This window comes from Phalacrocorax carbo, chromosome 7, assembly GCF_963921805.1.
Source record: "Phalacrocorax carbo chromosome 7, bPhaCar2.1, whole genome shotgun sequence".
Classification (NCBI taxonomy): Eukaryota; Metazoa; Chordata; class Aves; order Suliformes; family Phalacrocoracidae; genus Phalacrocorax; species Phalacrocorax carbo.
In genome coordinates, this window is record NC_087519.1 from 9,965,396 (window position 1) to 9,982,885 (window position 17,490).

At 39.5% G+C, this 17,490-nt stretch overlaps 1 protein-coding gene across 8 annotated transcripts in view; it reads left to right on the forward strand.

Moving 5' to 3' along the window:
- The window catches only part of ARNT2 (aryl hydrocarbon receptor nuclear translocator 2), a 193,881-nt gene that overhangs the window by 81,531 nt on the left and 94,860 nt on the right, over positions 1–17,490 (forward strand). The window contains exon 1 of one of the 8 annotated variants that reach the window (XM_064456259.1): positions 14,714–14,846. The exons of the other annotated variants lie outside the window; for them this stretch is intronic. The gene's annotated coding sequence lies outside the window, so the exon portion shown is untranslated. Of the gene's footprint in view, positions 1–14,713; positions 14,847–17,490 lie in introns of those variants that run through there. 8 annotated transcript variants of the gene reach the window in all.

Genomic DNA, 17,490 nt, shown 5'->3' on the forward strand with positions numbered 1-17,490 from the left:
TATTTCAAATAGAATAATGTTTCCCCGTGCCTCTTAATAAAAATGCAAAACAAAACATATTGCTGATTTCTGTAATACCAGATGGCATTGCTGATTTTTCTTTCTAGTAAGAAAAATTGCTATAGAGATTAGGTAGTAAGGAAAAAAATAGCTTTTTCAAAACAGTCAAGGCAAAATAACACTGTTGATGTAGTGATTATTGTTATTAAGAGGACAAAAATGGGGCTGTCATTATGAAGATGTATTCTGAGATTATGCTTAAATGGCTTGTGAAGATCAGATGTGTGTGTCGTTTAGGGTAATTTTTGGGGGCTTACTGCTTCATAACTGACAAGTAAGAATGGAAAATGTCTTAATTCAGTGCTACCTGCAGAAAGTGCAATGTTATTAAAATTTGTAGTAGAAAAGGGAAAGAGAGGTCTTGAATTTAACACATCGAAATTTAGATCTCAGGTCTTGTAGGTCTCTGGCAGATTTTCCAATCTATCTATAGCAAAGTGTTTTGGGTGGCCAGCAGTATTTAGAGATAGATGAGTCAGCTCTGGCTGAGCTGTTCTGTCTAGCCAGTACTGTGGACTGCAGAGATGCTGCCTTGGGTGCAGAAGTGTGCAGGTACCAACCCAAGCTACATTCTTTTCTTGACTGTAAGGGTGTGCTCAATAAAGGTGATGTGGGAAAGAAATCTGAGAAGACAGAGGTGCTCCTTCACCCATTCTGTCAGATAGTTTGTGCAAAAAATTAGATTTGCTGGACGATACAGGCAAATATTTTGAAATTTCAGAAATCTTGAGTGGGCGCTTGCTGCATAAACAGTTGGTGCAGTTTACTTCTGGCTAACAATATTCCTTTGTTTGGATTTAAAGAATTTCCTGTCACCCCATCTGTATCAACCATTCTGTCAAATGAGGAAAAGTTTTATAAGGCTGCATTTGTACATTTTTAGTTAGCTTCTGATTATAATCTAAGTAAGATAGATACACGTTGTTAGCAAAGAAAAATCTTCAAGAAATTATTCATCTTCTTCCATTGTTTAAAATAAAAATCCAGATGAATATTGTTTGTGTAAACCCATATGGACCAAATACCCACTTTCTGGCTACTCCAGAAGGAACTATTTTGTCACAAAATGTTGCAAGATTTCAGCAAAATATGGCCTTTAAAGTGCATAAGTTACATGGTTTGAAACTTCAGTACCAAACATAGAAGCTGATTCAAGCTTTAATTTGGATAGTCAAATTTTCAAATAGATCGTAGATTTATTGTTTACAAGGATTAACAGCCGTAGTCATGCAATGGGTAACGAATTAGAAGCTGTTTTCAGGATAGATGTAATTTCCTTTTTTGTACCCAAAGCACGCTAGTGTTCCTTGGGCAAAGCCATCTGCACATGGAGAAGGAAAAATCCTTTGTTTTGGATACACTACATATTGATGAATGTTTTAAACTTTCTGCTTCCTCTCTTTTCTGTCAGTTTTTATTTCCATTTTGCCTATCTTTAGTATTTCTGCCCTGTGGTTTCAATCCTGCTTTCTACTTACATGCCCCTACCTTGCTTACAACTCTTGTAACTACCATATTTTACCTGTGGTTCTGTGCTGAGCTATGTATTGACATCTCGGTTACTGTTTAAATGTAAATGAATCCTGGCATTCTACTGGTTCTACTCCCAAGTCTTCCAACAGCTTAAAAATTCAGACTCTGTTCTATAGGTAGCACCTGAAGCCCCCTTAAAAGTGGTACTTTTTCTGTTATGAGTAGCAACTGTGCTGCATTCCATGTAACCCAGCAGGTACTGTAAGGTACTATCAGTTGGCTCAAATTCAGAGCCTCTATTAGCTTACATCTGCCCTGGATGTATACGTGACACTGTTTTGTTCAAGGACAGCTCATAACATTCATTTCAAATGTTTAGATTTGGGCTGTGCAGTTTTTCTCATCTAAATGTCAACTGCATGTGACAAACAGAATAATATAAAATAATTATAATTTTTTCTCTAATCAAGCAAAAGGGGTGTTGAATTGTTTAATTACTGGCTTTGCCAGCGTGCAGATGGGAAGGCTTTTCAGGTAAGTTGCTCATACAAAATGCCTGAAATGGATAGTAATTAACAACTGGCTCTTCATTGGTATGTTAATTATACTGCCATTTGTCCTGGTGCCTGTCCTTGTTTAAATGTTCAGTTACACTGAACTGAAGCGTTCACTTCCTGGCAAACACAGAATGTATCAGAACAGTTTGACTCTCAGATATATGCAAATATTTTATGGGAAGAGGCATGCCAGTAAATCACTGAGCTCCAAAGAATAAAAACACTGCATATTTGTATTCCTCAGAGGTAAAAGCAAAACCTGTTTTTATGGAATATACAGGCCTGATTTTGAAAAATGGTCTCCAGTTCTTTCCCAGTAATAATAAAGCACACGGTTTCACGCAAGTAGGTAATTTTAGGGACTTGTTACTGCTGACTCTTTCTGTTAGTAAAGGTGGGTGTACATCTGGGTGCAGTTAAATGCCCTTGCAGTGCATGTGTTTTTAAAACTGCACTGCCTGTAATATCTGGATGGAGAATCAAACTGAACTGGAAATGCTTTTAAAAATCAGGATAAAACTGATTATTTTGAATGCAAGGAGAGTTAAAGTGATTTCTTACAAATAGATCACATCAGTAGTTTCAGATCTTATTTAACTTGCAGTTTAATTCTTTTGAGAAGCAGATTGTCTTTATTATTTGGATGGTGCTTTACAGACTACATCCCCAATCTCCAGACACTACTGCAGTAAGTAAAACCAGACTGCATCTTGCATGGCTGTTTAAGTTACTCAGTAAAGTCCTAAACAGGGTCAGTCTGGTAAAGTTATGTGGCTGACCAGTGTGTCAGTGTGAGACTAGTATTTTAATTTGCTAAGCTTCTGTCACATGGAAAGCAGTTAATCTGCCCAACACACAGTGACCCTCAACATGTGACAGAAGTCAACCCCTGAAATTAGGTGCTTGATTGTAACAGTAGCTGCGGGAAGGGGATTATGGTCATAAAACTAGCTATAAAATGGCACTAGCTACTGTGTGTCACTGCCCTCTGAGTCATGTTTGATCTGTTTATTGACAAAAAATTTTATTGCTGTTGGTACTGAAGAGCCAATGCAGCCATGGGCAAGCTGGATTTCCATTGTTTTGTGTCCAACAGGCAAAGTTGCCAGCTCAATTTTGAGTCCAACTTCGAAGACTTAAAAGTACTGTGAGGTAGACAAGCTTGGGTTTGAAATACTAAATTCTTCTGTTCCCAAGCACTGAGAGGCAGCTCATTTTACAGCAGCCTGTGGATGCTGGCCCTGGGAGAGAGTTTGGGAAAATAGAGGTCAGTCTGGTGATTCTTCCCGTGAGTCATGTTCATGTCATAGTATATGGGGACACCAATGATTTCCTTGGATTTATTTTTTTTTTTTTAAGCATCCTTAAGAGACCACTTGGCCTTCTGTGTATAGCTCTGTCACCCAGAAAATGCTCTGCACTTTCTGAAGTGAGTAGTGGTTTGACTGGTAGAAAACAAGGCTGTATAATGGAAACTTTATGAGATTTTCAGTGGCCTTAGGAATCAATAGAAAATTATTGGAGCTATGTAGAGGCTTCAGTGTTTCTGAGATAAATGTTCCTCTGCTCATTTGTTTTGTTGATGTTTTCATGTAAAACAGAATATTTTTTTTCTGGTTTATGTAACAAAAAAAAAGACAAAAAGTTTAATTTGCTGTGCAGTCTGGTTTGTGGGAAGAGCAATTGCATCTTAGATGCGTTGTATTTTTGCTTACCAGTGAAGGTTTGAAGTATGCATTTTCATTGTTGAAATTAAAGTAAATGAACCATCACTAAGAAAAATACAGGAGCATTTTCAAACTCTCTTATGAGGACTGGAAAATAAGAAAACTTTCTGAATGCAGGGGCACATTTCAAAGGAGGACTAAAGTCCTAATAATTCTTGGTCAGCTCCTTTCTTGTAGGCTTCTTAACAGACCAAAGCTTCTGTGAAAATAACTGTGGGGGTATTCAGACCTTCACTGACTACGAAGCATAGTTGGGATGGAAGAGGTGTCCCTCTGCACTGCAGGCAGACCGATGGCTCCTGCGGTGGCCAGGACCTCCTGCCTGCCCAGTCCGTGGAGGTTACCATCCATGGTGCTGAAAGGGCATGGGCGTCTGGCCTCCTCCTCGCCTCTGCCATGGGCCTGGGGTAGATCAAGGCTAATGGAGCAGGTTTGAGCCACATCTCTGAGTGATGACCATTAGAAGTTGAGGTGTTGATTACTTCTGCTTTCTTGGCTCTCTCATCATGGTGGTGATCTCAAGCAAAGAGGACAGTGGGCTGCTGGAATTAAGAAGGTCTTAAACAAACATAACGATCTTCCCCAAATGCCATATGTTGAGGCCTGCAGAATCCGAATTTCACAGTTCTTACACAAGTCCTTAAAAAATGTGTAATGTCTCTGTAGATTCTCTGCTGGAAGCTCTCTGCATCTATGAGTTGAGGTTGTTCCAAGTGAAACTGTTTCTCTTGTTATGTACTGGACTGGATTCTCACTAAGAACAAAACATGCTAGATCAGACTTGTGTTACATGGAGCCCCTAGCCAAAAATAGCCCATCATAGACATTCTGGAATGAAGTATAAAACTGCCATCATGGATACTTACAGAATAAAATAGCACTAGAGAATTTTCTTCCTTCTTCCTTGCTGATGGGCATTGTGAAGTATGTAAGTTTTTATGAATCTTTGAGGTTCCTTGTAGGTTATTCCAGCTTGAGACTTGGTTCTTGAATGATGACAGCTGTTGGTTTTATTTCTCCTAAATTAAACTCAGTTTTTCTGTGCCTGCTGTACTCTGCGATGTCTTCCTGATACAACAAATGAACCTGTGCGTTTCTGAGATGTAGTAGTCTTCTGGTGAAATATATCTTGGTACTCTTTCACTCTTCAAGCAGGCTAAGATCATACATTTCCAAATTGTTTCCTGACTCCAGACTTTTTTTTTCATGGTCCTTCTGCTTCTTAAGCCCTTTCGTTCTGAATTGTAAATGGGACCGAGGCTAATGTTTGTTTTTAACATTTTCATGAAAGCTGCCAATCTGAATATCTTTTGCTCTCCAAAGTTTTCCTTTTTGTTAGTTGTGTTTCTCCCTCCAGGTTCCATGCATGTTTTAAAAAAGGAGGCCATGTAAATACATAAGTAATGCTTGAGGTTAGGCAGCTGTAGGATGGTACTGTAAAACAAAACCTTAGTGCTGGGGTACAATACCTTAATTAAAAGATGGGTGGTTTTAGTTGTTGGCATTTTGGTTGAGTAGAATCAGTTGGAGATGTGTGAGTGGGTGGAAAGACATTAACATGAAGTTCATGCTGAATTATGTTTTGCTTGAGGAAAACTATTCATTAGTCTCATAGCTGGCACATGCCTTTTTATTCCTTCTCTAAAGTAGTATCTGACTACTTTGATGAAAAGGTTGATATGACATTAAGGAATTGGTTCTGCCTCATCTACTGATGATGTGCAAAAGCCTTTCTGCCCTTGGCAGAACTGAAGTAAGACATAGGCAGCATGCCAGTCCTCACTTTGCTCTAGGAAGGGCGTACGTGTGGTAAATGTTTTAGGGTACACAGAGTCATGGCTCCATCTCTTAGTGTTAAATGTGGAGGTTAACAATGTTGTCTCCAAGTTCAGCTCCAGACTTCATTGTGTCTCCACCTAAACCTCTTTGTGGGTATTGTTTTTTCAAGATGGTCTTAAGGACAAAATGTTCTTTCATTGTTGCTAAATTTAAAATTACTGTGGTAATTATGAGTAAGAATTTCAGAAACCAATATATTCTCACTGTGCAGGAAAATTCTTGGCTGTTAAAAGCTGCATTTTTCACTGTTATTGCTGGTTGGCCATCTTATGTCTGAGACCTGACCAGGGAAGGAAGACTTGCCTTGTGGTACAGGCACTGGACAGGGTTCAGGTTTACTACAGACTTGCTACTTAACCTCTGACAAGTAATATTCCCATGCCACAGTTAAGGCATCTGATTTTTGTTTCTGTTTCTCTTACCTCCAATTTGCATGCCCTGTTTATAAGACTATGTATTCTGAGATGCTTTTTTCATATGTGTCTGTTATAAAATGACATATTTGAAGGAGAGCGTGGAGTACCTATCCTGGAGCAAGCAGAGAATGTGTTGTGTTTTTTTTTTTCACTGTGATGTACTGATTGATAATGTTTTAATAACAGACTTTTATTGCAACAATATTTATGTTGTTTTAAAAAAATATTAAAATCTTTATCAGCAAAGATTTTTTTTCTATCTTTGGGAAGAAGAGGAAATAAAAAAGCTGAATATACAGCTTCTTTCTCCTTGGAAACAGCAGATACTATTTATTCCAGGCACATGAATAACCATTAATCCGTACTTTCTTTATACAGTAGGTATGATGTTGGTATAATGTGCTTTTTAAGTGTCTTGGCAAAATATACACATGAGCATAGATGGATTGCTATTTCAGTGCTGAACTACTTAGCTTTAAAGTCTTAATATAGGCTTTACAACCTATTTCTTGCTGTCTTGACTTACGGTTGCTTTTGTCACTTAATTTGCCTTTGAAAAGACATTAGTTTGTTCTTGGCCAGTTATAGTTTGAATTAAGATGGAGAGCAAAATATTAATTGCTTCATACATAAAAGAAATGCTCAAACTATATGAAAAATACAGTTACACAGAGTGAAAATGATGAGATAGTTTTCAAGTGTTTGTTGTGTGTTTGAGAGTTGAATTTAAAAAGTAAGAAAATGCATTTCCAGACATCAAATAATGATTCTTTCTAATCTTGAAATGTAATGATAAAGTATTTGTGGTGATTTCTTGGTACGTGCATTTTGCTACCACCAGTTGTTTGCTTTGTTGCATAGAGTCCTTGTAGTAGCTGGAGCTTGTTTGGCATTCACAGTCATTTTATATGTCCTTTGTACTTGCCTGTGCTGCTCTTCAGTCAGCAAATAGCAAAGCAAAAAACTTAGTTTGGTCAATATTTACAGACAAATACTCTGTTTTTTGACAAACATCCAGTTTGTTTAGAGTGAGGTTTTTTCAGTATTGTTTTTCACTTCTGTATTTGACGTATCCACAGAAGTGTCTGTATACTTTTGGGAACAGGTGGCTTGTAATGGATATTGAAACATGTTTAATAGGAATATGTGGATATTGTAAAATAATGTTTTGTTGTTATATGTTTTCCTTTGTTTAGTAGTTCACTGGTGAATTCTTGTATTCCAGTGAATTCTTGTCTTTTTTAATTCTGAAAAAGCTGTAAAAGCATGGCCATTACAGATGATCACTTCTTGGAAGCCTAGCAGAGCTTACCTGGAAACATAATTTTATCTCTTGTTTTAAAATTGGTGATTTTTAAAAAGCATATCATGAGACTCAGTATTACAAAAGCTGTTCTGGAAATACCTCTGTGAAGAAGTTAAACAGAAAAAAGTGTTCCAAAAGTCATGACAAATTCTTGGGTGTGTAGTAAACCTAAAGTAACACTAAGGAATCTTCTGCAGCAGAGCATAGCAGTATTTTGTATTTACTATATGCCTGTGGAGGTTTCCCTCATGCCATAATGATGGGGTGTTCAATTTGGAGCATTTGTGGGAATGAAAAATTCTAGAAAGTAATGCAAAAAATGAAAATGCAGCTACCTTTGAACTTCTAAAAGCATGTGGGCTTTTTTTTATTTGCAGACATGGAAGATATAATACCTGAAATTGCCTAAAAGGCAGAATTTTCTAAACAGTGTAATTAATGATCCTGGGGTGGTGAAAGTTAGAAAAATCTCTAAGGCCTTTATTTGGGACTATTTTTTTGCTTGCAGAAAAATTCAGGTTTTGGGAAACTCATCTTCAGAGGGAAGAGTAGCTGCTAATATGGGTTGGTATGTCAGAGCAGTTAAGACTTCAGAAGATGTTCTGAAAGTTGCCCTCTGCCAGAGGTTAAACTGAACACATGCAGATCTCTGATAGGTGCCAGCGGAATGTTGTGGGAAGACTGGCGTACTCTTTTTGGGTGGCTTTTCAAGGTCCAGTTCAATCTGAATCTGGAATTTTCTTATCCACAGCCCTTTCCCGTGGTCTGAAGGCTGGACTATTGTGCTTCATAAACTGGGCCTGGAGTTTGGAAAAATGGTTGTTTGGAGTAATAGATTACACAAACTGTCTATTCATTTGTGCATCTTGTATGAGTCATATGAAGTTTTTGATCCTTGTTGCTGCTATAGGGAAGTGAGGTTCGTTGTTTTCTCCCATCTCGAGAGAACAAAAATAAAACAAATGTTAATCAGAAAATCACCTTTGACTTACTGGAAGTTCAGTGAGGGATAAAATGAACTGAATATTTGATATGCCAGGCTCAGGCTGGGTTTTTAAAATGGTGTTAAATGTGGTTCCTCCCCCCCCATGAAATTTTTAGACAGGACATTGCTTTAGAAATTGTCAGGAAGGGGAGAAGTACTAAACCACACCCTATTTTTAAAACATGCTTTGTGATGTATAGTGATATTCTTTTTAGGGTGTTTCACATAAATATTTGTAGTCTTGGTAATAAATTGGGATGTGGAAACACCTGAAAGGCCAATTAATTATCGTAACATCAAATAAACATCATTTGCGTGTTGATCAAGCAGAACTGAAGTCATTAGTACTATCAATAAAATACTGCTTAATGAAAACAATAGCGTTCTGATTACCCAACAGTGCCCAAGGACACTGTAAATATACTGATAATTAAGTATTTGGTAATGCAAGTTGCTGTTCTGAATGAAATTTAGAATTAACACACCCTTCTGAGGCACACTTAAAAATTTTTTTTCTAATAAATAATAAAGGCATTTGAAGTACATGAGTAAGTAATTTTCAATGAATAATTTAAATCAGAGTAGCCTAAATTTTATGTCTTTTTACCTGGACTGTGTTGTTCCTGAGTTCTCCGCGGCTGGTGGGGAGTGGATGTCTCTGTGTGTGGGTGCATTGTGAAGGCCTCGGTCTTTGACCCCAGCGTGGTGAGTGGCTTGCAGGGCAGCTCATGGGCCACCACCATGGCAGTAGTGATTGGTTTAGTCCAATGTAGTTTGTCAATCACCACTTCCTCCAAAATACTTTGTGCAGATCTTTCATGGTCTTCCTTACCAGCCCCTCCATGACTTGGCTGAATAAGATGGCTACCAGAGATGATTTCTCCTGGTGAGTGACCCATGCTCTGTTGTAGTAGGCAGGTCAGGTGTAAGATACCACTTCTGTCTTGGTCTGGCTCCTTGGATTTCAAGGATATTTATGTGAAACGGGACCAGGAATTATTTCATTCACAAAAACATCTCTGCTCATTATTTAAGAAATATCTTGTCAAGGTTCTTCCAACTTGAACCAAGAGTTACAGTTATAAATACTGCCTTGCATGCTCATGAAATCTGATAGCTGACTTCTACTGCAGAAAATATGGACGAGAATCAAGTGATGTTGGCTCTCAAAGTCACAAAAAATACTTTCATGTGAATTCTGTGCATTTCTTGTTGGAGAGGAAAAGTGAAATAGTCAAGAGAAGGCTTTGGAATCCTAGGAGAGCTAGGCTGCCCCCGATCTGCATTTGGTTAAGATAAATTTTGGTCAACATTGTAGGCAGATTTATTATGCATTACCTTTATTTCATTGTATATTTACAGCTACAGAGTATGCTTTATGTGGTTGATAGGAGTTTAGAGCACTGTCGTCTTGTTATGATGTAAACTACTGTATATGACAGTATTGATCTCAGTGGGGTTTTTCTAGTGTATGCCATTGTATGTATTTTAATAGCAGTTTCAAAACAATTTCTTCAAATTGGTGGTTAAACTTTTAAATGAACAAAATAGATTTCTGATCAAGCACTGATATTTGGTCAAAATCTAAACCAGCTTCTATTGCTGGAAAAAAATAGCTAGGTAGATAGACTTTTTGATAGAAGATAAGAATATTATTTTAAAATCAATTGTTTGAAGATAAGTAAATAAAAATGAAGTCTCAAATGATGACATAGTAACTGCTCAATAGTTTATCTCACTCTTTATTATCATAAAACAGTTTCATAGGAATTTATAAAAGACAATTAGCTTGAAAACACCTTTGGACAGTTATCTCAGAACAGGGAAATGAAACAAGATGAGGAGTTTGGGGAAGGACGAATAGCAATGATGGTATAAAACTAGTAATCAGTGATCTCAAGCAAGGGCATACTATAGAAAATGCTTGATTTGATTGTTAGTGAAATAAATTAACAGTGGTGGTTGGCTAATTTCTTACCTTTGTAGAAGCAGCAAACTTGAGAAATGTTGTGTCCCCTGCTCATGATGTAAAAACAGTCTGTCCTGTCCCAAAAGAAAGTTTTTTTTTCAAGCCCACCATGCCTTTTCTAGCACTGGCCAAAAGCAGGTGCTTGAAGGAGTATAAAATCAGAGCAAGCATATATGGTGCTTCCCCTGGGTACCTTCCCACCCCCCAGCCATGTGTGACTCAGAGGCTTCTTGAGCCAGGCATGACATCTGTATTTTGTAGCACTCAGTGAATTTCTTTTCCACAGTTTTGGATGGGCTCTACTAAAACCCGAATAAACTTCTAGCATCCACAGCTTCCCATTGCAGGGAGTTTGGGGCATCCAGAAATAGTTGCGACTGGTCAAGAAAGCTTGGCAAAGGTAGGAAGGGCATGGGAAGATAAAAAAGGTGAAAAGGGGCAAATTATGGGACAGTTTCATGGCAGCTGAAACAGTTTCACATTGCCCGTGAGGCATGGACAGGCTTGGGGTGGCTCCAGGAGGGAACAAGCAATGCAGTCGGAGAAGGAATCTAAGTTTAGCTGTTCTGTTTTATACACGTAGTCATGAGGATGGCCAGCAAGGGACGTGACATTGAGCAAGGCAGGAAATGAGGAATGGTTGGATGAGAGGGTTTTTCTTTCTGTATAGACAGAAGTCCAATCTCAGCAAGTCGTAGGAATGTGGAGGCAGACGCAACAGAACTTGGTCATAGCTGAAATCACAGTAAAGCTAATCATAGAATAATGTAGGTTAAAAGAACCTTTAAGATCATCAAGTCCAACAGTTAACCTAACACTGCCAAGTCCACCACTAAACCATGTTCCTAAGCGCCACGTCTACATGTCTTTTAAATACCTCCAGGGATGGTGACTCAACCACCTCCCTGGGCAGCCTGTTCCAATCCCTGACAATCCTTTCAGTGAAGGAATTTTTCCTAATATTCAATCTAAACCTCCCCTGGTGCAACTTGAGGCCATTTCCTCTTGACCTATCACTTGTTACTTGGGAGACGAGACCAACACCCACCTCGCTACAACCTCCTTTCAGGTAGTTGTGGAGAGCGATAAGGTCTCCCCTCAGCCTCCTCTTCTCCAGGCTAAACAACCCCAGTTCCCTCAGCCGCCCCTCATCAGACTTGTTCTCCAGACCCTTAACCAGCTTCGTTGCCCTTCTCTGGACATGTTCCAGCACCTCAATGTCCTTCTTGTCATGATGGGCCCAGAAGTGAACACAATATTTGAGGTGTGGCCTCAGCAGTGCTGTGTCCCCTCACATGGTGTGGTGTTGTGGATTGTTTATTTAACTTGCACTGAAACAAATTGAGAGTTACCCAGTTGGCTCTTGCTTTTCTACGGAGCAACAAATGCAAGCCCTTTTAACAATTAGCGAAAATCTTGTGGGGCACGGCCTTGTGCAGGTGTTTTGCCTAATTCAGTATTATTGTGCCAGGCTTTAGTGTAGCTTGTATTGCAGCTTCCACTTTATGTCCTGGTGTTTTACTGGATGAAATACAGTAAATATTCTGTTTTAAAAAGGGGGAAAAATGTCCTGTACATGAATTTCTAATTGAATGCCAACCAAAACAAGCTAAATGAAACAGACTTGTTAAATGAAGAGTTAATGGACTGAGCATGATCTGTCTCTGAGAAACTTGAAGGAAAGTCATTATACTTTATTATTTTTTCATCGTGTTTGTTTGCTCAGGCAGGGCGTGTGCTTCTACAGTGCGTGAGTTCATTAATGGGTTAGCTTTGGCCACTTCTGCATAACAGAACAGCCATATACGGTATTTGATAGTTCTGATACTAAGAAAAATAGTGGAAAATAACTTTGAATGTTACCTTCTGTTTCTTGCATGCAACTTGTAATTATGGAGTTATTTTTGGCAAATAAAAAATGTCAGAGGAGGGAGGATCACCATTCATTTCAAATGGAAATGATGCATAGTTTGGGGAGCCTGATTTTTTTGTAATTTATTTAGTACTTTTGCCGTGTGTCACTAATACTATCGATAAGACCAGGGCAAATTAAGGCAGAAAACAGTTAAGTGAAGAATTATGTTGTGTCAGTGCATGATCGTGTATATAATGGCCTAAGATCAGGTAGGGTCACATTCAGACAGCATAAATGATCCTGCTCTGTTGACTGCAGTTTCACTGTGACCCCTTCATGTAAGCTAAGGATCTGCCTCTCTTCTTTCATAAAGGTTCCATCAATCCTGAAACAGCCTTTCAAAGCCAGATTTCATCTTCTCTGCAAACTGGCCTTTTACAGTGGCTGCCCTACTTCCTTGTCCGATTTGCATGTGTACTTTCCCACCTGTGACTATTTATACCTGAGACACTTGCCAAGTTGTTGGAGGGTCAGGTTGTGTTTTCAGTGCAGGGCTGGTCCAGGTCCTTGGATTTGCTTCTAGCCTGCATTTTGGTGCACTTCCAGACTTCAGATGCGAGAAGTGCTTTTCTTCTAATACGTCTATCCGTCATAATCGTTGTGAAGAAGTAGGTGCTGTTCTGCTTGAGTTAAATTCCCTACTTCTGCAGTGAGAAGGATTTTTCAAGTTTTAGAGGCAGGCCGGGCGCTTAGGTTCAGATGACAGCCCTCAAGTTCATTCTGCATCTGAGGGTGGTTATTATTTTCCAAGACTAGAGACATGCTTTCAGAACAAGAGCCATTAAGGCCTCTTTTTTAATCTTTCCTCCTTATTTTGAATTCCAGCAACCTCTTTTTCTTGAGGGGAATGGTCATAGTGTGGCAGGACTTGTCAGCAGTCAGATGTATTGTCTTATTAGGGGGAGTACGAGAAATAGTTCATCTAAGCCAGAGGCTGAATAGGTCAAGAAGAGATAACAAGGAATTATGAATGAGAAGTGGAAAAATAGCCAGGAAAAATGCATGGGTATACATGAGAAGGTGAATTGGTGCTATGCCATTTGTCAGGAAGATAGGAGGAATGAAGAAGCAGCTACCCTTTCCCTTCTTCCCAACCTAACCTTAGGTAGTTACGTGCATCTTCTGTCTGTGCTTCAAGCTGAACTTTAGTCTGTAACAAACTCTGCAGTAGGTACCGACATGTGACTCCAGGTCTTCTGGATCATGCTGAAGGCCATTCTGAGTTTATTCAGTTGTATATGGCTTGTTGGTCGTTCAGGCTGAGAAGGCATAGGCAGCGAGCATGAACGTTGTCTGCATCCTTTTTTTATGCCCTGATGTCTGTGGAAATTGTTGTGCCTCAACCACGGGGTAGATCTGCATGAATGGAATTTACCAGACATGGCTGGAATGAACAAGGTGATTAGCATGCAAACTGGAATTAAAAGTAAGAAGTATTGTCAAGTAGCATTCAAAATCACTTAGTACTGTATGAAATCATTTTTGGTGTTACAAATCATAAGACTGACATTTCCACAGCTGGGTTTTTGGGTGCCATGCTTTCTGCATGCCCAGTTTTGGGTGCTTCAGAGGACCCTGGTTTTCAATGTTGGCTGCTCATCCTGCAGGGATCTGTCTCACATTGTCCCTCAAGCTGAGCACCTAAAGCTCCCTTAAAGTTTACCAAAGCTCTCCTTGTCAAGGTCTACTTCTAATTCTGGGTCTGCATCCCACCTCCTTTTGCACACCCCCATGGTGTTGTTGAACTACAGGGCATGCAGAAAAGTATGGTTTGTACTGAGATTCCAGGACTCCATGGATGGGTAGTGTGGACGTAACAGTGAAATGTGGAGGCACCGTAGAGGATTTCAGCTCTTTGGCTTCAAAACCTGCTCTCTCAAGTCTACTGATGGGACATTTGGTAGTATCTTAGATTTGTCACATTGCCCTAACTTTGGCATCTCCTCCAGAGTCACAGCAGAAAAGGCAGTGGGCAAGATAACTGGATCTGGCCTCTAGACCACTGATTAGGCCACTGTCTTAAATGGTTGGTTGCTGTCTCTGCTGAACAGTCAGTCCCCCCAAAATGATCAGCTCAATCACATCATCTTCCCTCCCTTCGTATATATTTAACATTCACCTGTGATGCAGATGGATGATAAAGCTTTGATTTTAATTTTTAAAAAGGGAGTGTTTCTCTAATAAGTATTTACAGTATGCCTTAATTTTTCTTCAAGATTATGGGGGGACATCCCCCCTCCCAAAGTACAAGGCATCTTGATGGAGGGGAAATTTTAAAATTAAGTAGAATTTCTATATTATTCATAAAAGCTCTCCCTATCTTAGGAACTGTTTCCAGAACCTAAATGGTTAAAGTAGAAAATGTTAGTAATTTTGCTGCAAATAAATTGATCAGTATGCAAGACGGTTGTCACCGGCTGAATCATGGTCCACAGTTAAGGTAAACAGATCTGTGATGACATTTTCTGAGCAGAATACCAATGCTGCTACATTTCTTCCCAGAGGTTTCTGACACTTCTTATATGCGGATAAAATTTCTCTCCAAGGTGGTTTTGTTCACAGGAAAGAAATAGCATCTTTGTAACAGTCTTCCTTAAAGGTGGGATTTATTCTATTTCCTGATTTATTTGTTATTGTAATTGTGTTAAGAGCATGGAAAGGAATGTGTTTGCTTTTCTGCATATCCTCTCTGTACAGTAGATCTTTCTGATGTGGAGTCTATTTAAAGTATATAGCAATGGAATGCAAGTAAAACAGTATTAACAGAGTTACCAGGAACAATGAAAATGTTTTATATTCTCTGAGAGCGAGCTCTGTTTTATAATCTCTGTTAGTTAGCATGTAAAAGCAATGACTAAATATACAGCTAGATTTTAGCATAGGTCTCTCTGTGAAATATTTTTGGCGATGTGATGGCTTCATATTTTCTTTGGCGTATTCTGAAGTATGAGATGTGATTTAGTTTATTCTTAAATATCTCTGTGGTAGGCAGAAAATCCCCTTTGCAACTGACTGCAATCAAACCTTTTTGCTGAGGCACATCTAACTCTCATATGACTTCAGGGTATGGAAAAATACAGTTTCCAAAGAAGTTTTTGAAATCTGCCTTCTTAAAACGTTTAAAATCTCTGCGTACGATGCTGTTCATGGGAGAGGGCACGTTTGTAATTCTGTATTTAGCTGTAGATCCACATTTACTTGGAAGTGATTGACATCTCAGTCATTCTGTGGATTAGCAGCTGGAAATCAGTCGCATTTGTATTGATAAAAGTCTAATCTGGTTCATTTAATCAGGTGCTGATTTCTGACTTTAATCCTGTTTATTACAGTGGATGCTGAAGGATGAAAGAGCCATGTGGAAAGCAGGCTCAGTGGTACCTGACATGTAATAGCAAACCTGGAACTGGTCATTAAAGTTAATGTTGGGGATTCAAAGTCTGCTGAAGTTGGTGAAAGCATTTCTACAGTAAGCTTCAGGTTTAAACCTGGCACTGCCCATGTCTGGCGCCTGTGGGTGAGAGCAGTATAGCCTGGGATGCCCAAGTGGCTGAAAATAGCGTGCTTAACAGGACCTTTGTAAGATGGACTTACAAAGCCTTGTCATGCACAGCTTCACAACAAGATGTACAGCTGTGGTTTCTGTAGAGGAGCAGAGCATGAAATGCCATCGCTGGAGGCAGGCTGTGAAGATACCTGGCCAAAGAGCGGCGCTTCTCTGAGGGGGGTCTCAGCAAGTGACAAATTTGTGTCTGAGACAAGTTAGAGCTGCATTTCAGGTGGTAGATCTGGGGTGGGGCTCGAAATTTAAAGTTCAGGCTTAAGAGCTGTGGCTTAATAATTCTCTGCCTAAAAAGAGAAGTCCAGGTTTATCCTGGACTGTCCAGTTGCACTGTCCAGTAATTCTTGCTGTGATTGTGGTTCACATGCACTTTCAAGGTATCCTCGTGCAGCATTTAGCTTGCTTTTCCTGTTTTGCGTTGTGAAGTGCACAGTAGCTGTTTTTGTACAGATCTCTAAGATGAACATAGAATTTATAGGGAATAAATCCCTGTATCTTATCCCTATATTTTTAATGTACATTTGCAGATTGTCTTTTATTTCAAAAAGATCCCTGAATATTTTGGGAGTGTCCTACATGCAGTGCTGGAAGAAAGTGCAGTATCCAAGCTTGGAGTGTTCAGCAGTGAATTTAAATCTGGACAGAAATGGAGGGACTAATTCTGCTACTTTTACATTGAGCACTGATGATGTCCCTGGATTAGTGTGGCTCCTCGGGGATCCCCAAGATGAACATGAGTATTAGTGGCAGGATCAGGCCTGCTCCCAGGCATGACAGCCATAAGACAGCTGTTAGATGTCATCTAACTGGAAGAATATCCACTAAAGATTTTAAGTGTTGTGCTGGGTTGTCTTTTAATAGCATTTCTGTGTTCTTTGGCAGATGTCTAGCTAACTTTCTAACTTTGAAATTAAATAATGCGTGTATTTTTGCAGCAGAAAAGTGATTTCTATTTGACACCAAGGAACTTATTTAAATAATTTATTTCAGAACACTGCCTTGATGGTTATAGACAATTTTCGCGAACATTCAGCTTGACCTTGTTTTACTTTCTGAACTTTATACCCTTATGCTCATGTTTTAATTTTGAGTGAAGCAAGCAACACTTGTTGAAGGAAAGTCCACTCTCAGAAGGTCCAGTCTCAGAAGGAGAACAGCTTGTTTCCTAATGTTCATTGCTGCTGAAACATTTCTGTGAACATCAGTCTTAATATGTGTCTGGACATGGTGTCATGATCCACTGTTGGGGTGAACAGTTTGGCAGAGGTTAAACCCCCTTGCTTTCCATCCGACCTCAGATAATTCTGGGAGGTTGGGGGCAGCTGGGCTTAACTTCTGATTAACTCCAATGTGTTATTGTGACTAGGTTCCTTTTACATTCTTGGAACCAGAATTAAGACTCAAAACGGAGTCAAGTGCCAAGTCACTTTATTTGGCCAGAAATAGATACAGGAGAGAAAAGCAAAGAAAGAGAGAAGAAAAAGTGGAAAAGGGAATGAGAGGGAGAGCGGGAGGGAGTGGGACTGTTGCGATAGCTATCACCATGGATCTGTGGCAGTCTGTCCAGTCCGGGCGGGGGAGAGTCCGGGCGTCTGATGCATCTTTGAAGCCAGCAGAGGGGAGTATGTTCCAGAACATGGCCCTCGTCGTCTCTCCTTGTTTCCCCTCTTATAAGGTTGCTCTC